This window comes from Myotis daubentonii, chromosome 5, assembly GCF_963259705.1.
Source record: "Myotis daubentonii chromosome 5, mMyoDau2.1, whole genome shotgun sequence".
Taxonomy (NCBI): domain Eukaryota; kingdom Metazoa; phylum Chordata; class Mammalia; order Chiroptera; family Vespertilionidae; genus Myotis; species Myotis daubentonii.
This window is the reverse complement of record NC_081844.1, coordinates 32,663,561-32,669,588: the sequence shown is the minus strand read 5'-3', so window position 1 is coordinate 32,669,588 and position 6,028 is coordinate 32,663,561.

Sequence of the window (6,028 nt, the reverse complement as noted above, 5' to 3'; positions counted from 1 at the left end):
GGTGAGGGGGGCGGGTAACCAACACAATGGCCTGGGTTCAAATCTTGGTTCTGCCACTTCCTGGCTGCGGGATTATGGGAGATTCTCCTCTAGCCTCAATTTCCACATCTGTAAATATGGGGACCAGAACAATACCCATGTTCCAGGGCTGCAAAAACTCCACTTTTCAAAAATATATATTTTATTGATTTTTTACAGAGCAGAAGGGAGAGGAATAGAGAGATAGAAACATCGATGAGAGAGAAACATCGATCAGCTGCCTCCTGCACACCCCCCACTGGGGATGTGCCCACAACCAAGGTACATGCCCTTGACCGGAATCGAACCTGGGACCCTTGAGTCTGCAGGCTGATGCTCTATCCACTGAGCCCAACCGGTTAGGGCAAAAACTCCACTTTTGATGACAGAGGGGGACACCAGGAGGGTGCTGGTGGCTCTGCCCAGCTTGTGGTCATTGCTCACAATGACCTGTGAGCAATGCCTGGATGAAGAGCAGGGTGAGGCCAAGGGCACACGCCGCCTCAGGACTTGGCATGGCCATTCCCACTGCCTGCACCACCCTTCCTCCCGACATCTGCCCAGATCCCCGCAGATTCCTTTCTGACTCACATCTCCTCCCCTTGCCTCCTTCGGTCCCATTTTTACCACCTCGCCACTTCCCCCAGTTAAGATACTCTGTAATTTACTGATTTACCCTGTTTATCATGTGCCTTTTAAAAAATGTCTGTGGCTCCAATAGGCACGCAATAGGCGTGCAGTGAACATTGGTTGAATGAACCAGGGACCCAGTGACATGGAGGGTGGTAGATTTTGCTCCCAGAGGTGGGGTTTTGGGGAGCCTGAGGAGGGGGTGTGGTACTTGTTTTCCTCGAAGGGTCTGCTGCTTCCTGAAACCACTACTTATCTTCTCCTTTCTGTCCTTGGCCAGCATCTTCCTACAAAATGTCGCCAGTGTGAGCCCTCCGAGGGCAGGGACCACTCCCTAACTTGCTCACTGCTGTGTCCCTGGAGCACACAGTAGGTGCTCAGCAAATGGCTAGAATGTGCACTTTGGCATTCAGAAGAAGAGGAGGTGGGTTCAACTCCTGGGTGGTCTCTCTGGGCTCAGCACCCCCAGAGGGGTGCTGTCATGGGGAGCAAGGGGTAGTGTGGGAAGAGGGTGCAGCTAGGAGTCAGAGCCTCCCAGGCAGTGGGGCGGCAAGATTACCTGGTTGCCAAGGTTACAACCACCTGAGGTAGAGATGTTACCATGGAGATGGACCACCTGGGAGGAGAGAATGGCTCCAGATGGGGAAGCCATGGGAGGGGTTGGGGAGGGAGGGATGCTGCCACTTGCCCAGGGGTTTTCCCACGACCCTGTGGGGAGGGGGTCCAGCAGGGGCCATGGGCTCTCCCACCCTGCATCTCCGTGCCTGGGAAAGCCAGCAGGAGCCCTGCTGTGGTCATAATTATTTCTAAAATTAAGAGCACTCCTCCTCTGGTCCTCCTTCTCCAGCAAGATGTGTAGGATGGGCTGTTTCAGCCGGTGGAGGCAGGCTCTGGGGGCAGGTGGCCTGAGAGCCTCAAACGTGGCCCTGGACAAGTGGTGTCCCCTCCGTAACTGGGTGTGGAGCCATCCGGTGCTCAGTGGCAAAAGTGCATACAGAGCAGTTGAGGCTTTGGGCTCCAGATCCAGACCCTGGGGTTGTGCTGGGTCCCTGCTGTGTGTGACCCAAAGCGAGGGACAGAACCTCTCTGGCATCCCGTCTGTAACATGGAAATAATACCAGTCCCTCTGGCTTGTACAGCACACCAGGACGGTTGTTTTCTGCCTCCGGCTCTTCATTCCTGGGTGATTTCTGACCCCTGCTGGCTCTGGTCAGCATGGCATGGCCCTGATGGATGGGCGGGAGCTGGCAGGGTGGGGTCAAGGAACCCCAGATTGCTGACCTGGGTCCTGAATAGAGGTAGAAAGCTTGACAAGACAGGAGGGCCTCATTCCGTAGCCGGAATTTATTGGGCACCAGAGACCTCCTGCCCTCTAGCTCCTAGTCATCTCCTTTCTTAAAAAAAAATATATATATATCTTTATTGATTTCAGAGAGGAAGGGAGAGGGAGAGAGAGATAGAAACACCAATGATCAGAGGGAATCATTGATCGGCTGCCTCCTGCAGGCCCCACACTGGGGATCAGGCCCACAACCCAGGCATGTGCCCTGACCGGGAATCGAACCGTGACCTCCTGGCCACGCCAGCCGGCGCTCCTAGTTTAACGGTTCTGCAGACAGTGGGGGCTCTGCGTGGGCTTGGAGTTGGGGAGGGATATGTTGAGAGCAGCGGGGAGCAGGAGGGCCATCTGGGGTGTCGCACGGTCTCAGCCTGGGCTGACCCTGAGCTCAAACCAACATCCCTGGGGATCCAGGATCCACACGCGTTTGCAAAGTTTCCCATTCACGGAACCCTCTTCCTTTTACATCCATGTCCTTGTCTGAGTCCACGCAGAGCTGGATTGCTCTTGTTTCACTCACCAGGAACCAGGGCTCCAGAAGCAGACAGCGGCATGCCCAGATGCTGCGGGGGGTTGGGGGGAGCCTTCTGGGCTCTGTGGCACAGGGTCGCAGGATACAGGCCTTGTCCAGTCCTTTCGCTGGAGCCGGGGAGTTGCAGTGAGGTCTCCTCTTGGCTTTTGGTGGCAGGAATGGACCTGCAGTGTGAGAGCGAGGGCACCTGCTCCCTCCCAGCCCCTGACTGGAGCCAGGGTGGTGGGCAGGGATCCCTTCCCTTCTCTGTCTGCCCCTGCCCCATGAGATCCCCCACCCATTCAGCTGGGACTTAGTTTCTGCACCCATGAGACAGTCAGCTTTGGTGGCTTTGGAGTATAGGAGGTGGGGAGCAGAAGGTGCAGGAGGCTGTGTGACCCTTAAAAAGTTGCTGAGCCTCTCTGGGCCTCAGTGTCATCATCTGTGAACAGGGATAATGAGAGGGTTTGGGGAGGGCTAAGTGAGCCAGAAGGGGTGTTACCCCTCCTTTACAAAAGCTGTTTTGGAGACAAGGCAGCTGTGAGGCGGGGCTGACCATCACCAATGTCAAGATCCTGTCCACCTTTCAGAGACCCCAGAATCTGTAATGGGGGTGGGGTTAGGGGCTCTCTGGCTGGTCTGAGCTCAAGCTGGGGTCTGCCCCTTTCTGGCCAGGTGCTGGGGGCTCTAGTGATGTCTCCCAGAGCGGGGCCTTGGTAGACAGCACGTGAGGCCTCTCAGCCAGCACCCAGAAGCTGTGGGCCGTGGTGACCCTCTGCGTGTGCAGCAGGGCTGCCCTCTGGTCTGGTGGCTGGAGCCCCTGCCCAGCGTCCTGAGGCCTGCAAGGACTGCAGGCGGGAACTAGAAGGACGGGATCCAGGCAGGAGCCGGATGGCATTATGGGCTGGCTGCTGGCTGTGCGGGCTGGGGATTTACGCTGCGTCCAGGAGGGCAGGGAGTGGGGACCCAGTTTCGATGGCCGGGTGGCCGTGTCTTCATTTCTCCCCCCCCACGCCACCCTCATCTCTGTAAATCTGCCTCTGTGTCTCCTCGTGTGCTTCTGGCCTTCTCGTCCTCTGACTCCTTATAAAATATTAAACTTTTCATGTAATATTAAATGTAAAATATGAACGATTCTACCTCTCCTTGTGAAATATTAAAATGAGAATAGGCTAACAGGCTCCTTTGATCACTATCTTCAATCCCAGGTCCTTCCAGATCTTTCTCTGTACATTTAAAAGCATAGAAACATAAGATATTTTAAAAATTTATTATTTTAATTGGATGGCATTGTACCGTATGTATCGTGATGAACTTGTGTTTCCCTGTGCAATCTGCCACGGCCTCCGTGAGCACGTCTTAGTGACCTGTCACTGTAACAAACTCGGTGGCATAAAACAATTTATTATTTCTCATGGTTCTGTAGTTTGGCTGCAAAGTCGCTCCTGGGTTAACTCGGGAGGCCCCAGACGCCTGCAGGGTTCCCCAGAAATTCTGAAGCCCTCATAGTGCACAGGCATGTGGCGCTGGCTGTCGGCGGGGGGCCTCAGTGCCCCTCCATAGGGCTGCCCAGGCTCCAGGAAGCTGGTCCAGCTTCCTTATGTCAGGGCAGCATTCCCAGAGGACACAGGCGGAAGCCACAAGGCCTCTTTGCAAACTAGTCTCTGAGTTCCCACACTGTCATTTCTGCCTTATTCTTACCAGCAAATCAAGCCCCCAGAATCCAAAGGTTGGAGAGAGAGACCCCCTCCCTTGCTGGGAAGAGCTGCGGGCGATTTGTGCTTGTATTTAAGCACCCTGCACAGAGAGCTCAATGTCGTTGTAAAACGCTGCTTTGTAGTTGTTGCAGGAACCCGTTTGTACAGCAGATCCCCCAGGGACGGGCAGCTAGGTTATTTCCAATCTTTTACAAACTAGGTCAAAGAGACTCTCTAGGGCGGATAAGGTTCAATGGCAGGATCTCATCTTATCTCTCTTTCTGGGGAGTTCTGCCTGAGCCCCCCAAAAGTCAGGTCTTCCTCCCCTCCTCCCCCCAGCATTTTGCTCTCATTTTCAGACTTCAACACAAAGCTTTGTGCTCTTAACCCCCACACACAACTGCAGCCTGGTGCCTACCCACAGAGTGGATATGCAATGCTTTTGCTTGAACTTAAGAGAGAAAGAACTAGACCTCAGAAAGGTTGGGACACTTCCTCTAAGCCACACAGCAAGTTGTGGGAGGAGATCTGAGCCCGGACTCGGTGGCTACTGAGGGCAGCTTTGCCCTCATCAGTTTGCTGGGAGGTGAGGGGGTCAGTGGAGAGTGGTCTGGAGCCTGGGGCTGCTTTGAGGGGCACAACTGTGGGGCAGCGGGTGCCAGACACAAGCCTGCTTCCTCCGTGACAGAAGCTCGGGGCTGGAAAACCAGGTGTCCCTGTCCTGGCCCCTGCTGCCCAGAGGCTCTAATGAGGTCTAATTAGCCTGCGAACATGCCACTCTCCACCCCATCCCACCCCGGGGTTGAGCTTCTGAGCTCTCTGACCCTAAGCTCTCAGGTCTGTCTCGGCCTGTGTCTTGGCCTCGGGCAGGGCAGGCCGGGTGTGCAGAATGAACTGACCAGAGGCCTGGGCTCCGTCTCTCCATGGTGTGGCCTCCCTGTCCCCCAGTTGTCAGATGAACAGAGGGAATCTTCCCGACATCGAGGCGGAGGTTTGGATGTTGGCATGCTGGGCGTGCCCAGGTTCTAGGTCACAGCCTTCCCTGAGGGTGCAACCCACCCACAGCTAGGCTAGCACCGCCAGTGCCCAGCGATGGGAGGCTTCGGCTCTGGAATGAGGCCTCTAATAAGGGACTGGAGGAGGTGGGCAGGGCCAGATGGCAGGAAGGATGAGCATGTGTGCGAGCTGGCCCCTGGGCCCCTAATTCCCAGCAGCTGGGTCTGGCCACAGCAGAGCCCAGATCCCAAGATTAGGAGGGAGCCGGCAGTTTGTTTATCTGGTGGCTATGACGAACAGGTAGCCATTCAGCTGCCGCTTCCTGTGTGACCCCAGCTGTTAGTGAATGGGTTGCCAGCCTGCAATTCCCAGCCTCAGCCCTGCTGTCACTCAGGCATAGTACCGTGGGGGACAGTCTTAACAAGGACAGTTTATGAAACAGGAGCCAGGAAAAGGCTTGCTTTTAGGAATGGGGCATTCATGAGCATGACCACTGAGGGGACCAGCCGAGGAGAGGGTTGGGGTGGAGTCCTGGGCTGAGAGGAGCGGGGGGAAGGCCCTGGGTGGGCTGGGGCTGGACTGAGGGGAGGTGAGAAGAGGGTCAGGAGAACTTAGAGGCCCACACTCCATCTGCATTGTTCTTTGAGAATGAAGCTATAAGCAGGGACGTGAATGGAAGACCCTGGTTTGGGGGACACTGAGGCTAGCTTATGGAGGCACTGAAGGGACAAAGCTGAGGAGCAGAGACAGCTGCTGGGATCTGCCTGCTGCGAAGGCTGGTGGCTGGTACACCGCCTGGAACCACAGGCCGGCCTGGGATGCCTGCACCTGGCTCCA